Consider the following 2,167-nt stretch of genomic DNA (forward strand, 5'->3'; position numbering starts at 1 on the left):
TAAAAAAGTGAATAAAGGGGAGCCGAAAGAAAAGAGAAGATAGAGATAGATAAGGAGATAGATAAATATAAAGAAATGGAGTGAGAAGGGAAGAGAGAAACACACATACGAACACATATAGATCCATAGATAAATAAATAGATAAATAAACAACTGACAGACAGATTATCAGATAAATATAAATACATACAGTACAAAAATACAAACTAAAAGATAGGAAAATGCAGAAGACGACAAACCAACAAAGAAAAGGAGATAAAGAGAGAGAGAGAGAGAGAGAAAATAGAACAAGGAAGTGAAGTGAGAGCGATCCTTATCTGCCTAAGGTTCACCGCCTTACCTTCTCTCTCGCACGCTACCTTCCCTTAATTACCTATTTACCTAACGACTTACCCCTTTTCTCTCCCCCTTTATTAACCCCGCCATTTTCCTAACCCTTTCTCCTTACTATAAAAAAAAGAAAATAAAAAAGATATCGATAGAAAGTATTCAGTAATTAAGATTTATTTAGACTTTTTTTTTCGTATCTATCATTGATAAAAAATTCTTCTTCTTCTTGTCTAGCATTTAAGTGTCTGTAAAGAATGCTTTTCGAAATTAGTTTTAATTTAAAGCTTTCTCGCTTAAAGACGATCTCACATCATCCGAATCGTTGAGCGAATTTCTGAAACACCTTAAGATTTTTTTTGTTCTCGTTTGTTTTGTATACCTTTTTTCTTTTATTTTTTTGTTTATTTATTTTACTTTATTTTGTGTAACTATAAACGTGGCATAGTACTGTTCCCGCAATTTAATGAATTCTTTATTCCTTTTCCTAAGTAAATTTCCCTCCTTTCCTTTCTCACCTTCCTCACTCTCTTCCTCCTCCCTCCTACTTTCTCGCTCTCCTTTCTTCCTTTCTTCCCTTTCTTTTTCCCTTCCTCTTTCTCTTTTGTCTATCCGTCCACCCTCCTCCCCTCCTTCCCTCCCTCCCATTCAATTTCTTCTTCTCCTCTCCCCCCCCTCCTTCCCCTCCCCTCTCCCCCCCCTCCTTCCCATCACCAATTACTCCAAATGAGACCTAAGGATGTCAAAAAAAAAAAAAAGGCAGAAAAAAAAAAACGAAAAAAAGACCCATCTATCTTTCCCTCAAAGCCTCCCTGAGCGCCGATAACACGCCCTCTTCGGGGACTCTGATGGAGAGAGAGAGAGAGAGAGAGAGAGAGAGAGAGAGAGAGAGAGAGAGAGAGAGAGAGAGAGAGAGAGAGAGAGAGAGAGAGAGAGAGAGAGAGAGAGAGAGAGAGGCATAGAAAGAGAGAGAGGCATAGAAAGAGAGAGAGGCATAGAAAGAGAGAGGCATAGAAAGAGAGAGAGGCATAGAAAGAGAGAGAGAGAGAGAGAGAGAGAGAGAGAGAGAGAGAGAGAGAGAGAGAGAGAGAGAGAGAGAGAGAGAGAGAGAACGAGGCGAGAGAGAGAGAGAAAGAAAAAGGGCTAAGGAAGAATCGCCGGCCCATAACACAGGGGATGGGGATATAACTATGGCTTAAGTCTCTCTCTATAGAACAGGGGATGGGGGGAAAGTTATGGCTTTCTATGTTCTTTCTATATATAACAGGAGATGGAGAGAGAGTTATGGTTATGTTCTTTCTGTATACGTATAACAGGGGATAGGGAGAGAAATACGGCTTACGTCTCTCTCTATAAAACAGGGAATGGGGAGAGAAATGCGGCTTAAATCTCTCTATATATAACAGGGGATGGGGAGAGTTATAGCGACGTTCTTACTATATATAACAGGGGATGGGGAGTGAATCATGGTTTGGTTTCTCTCTACGGCTAGTCTCAACAGAACAGGGGATGGGGTGAACCATGGCTAGGTATCTAAAATACGGTTCTCTCTCCATAGATCACAGGTAATGGGGTAAAAAGACGGGAAGAGGTAAATCCCCACTTTGTCTCTTTATCACAGGGAATGGGGAGGTGGGGGATGCACCACAGGCAATGGGGGAGGGACGGGGACCGGAGCAGCTCACCCTCCCGTCACCACACCACAGGTAACGGGGAGAGAGATTCATCACACGTCCCACAGCACAGGTAATGGAGAAACCTACATCACACCTCCCGCACCACACCACAGGTAATGGGGATACCTACATCACAGCTCCCCGCCACAACATCGCAATTAACA

The sequence above is a fragment of the Penaeus vannamei genome, chromosome 35 (genome assembly GCF_042767895.1).
Source record: "Penaeus vannamei isolate JL-2024 chromosome 35, ASM4276789v1, whole genome shotgun sequence".
In the NCBI taxonomy this organism is placed as follows: domain Eukaryota; kingdom Metazoa; phylum Arthropoda; class Malacostraca; order Decapoda; family Penaeidae; genus Penaeus; species Penaeus vannamei.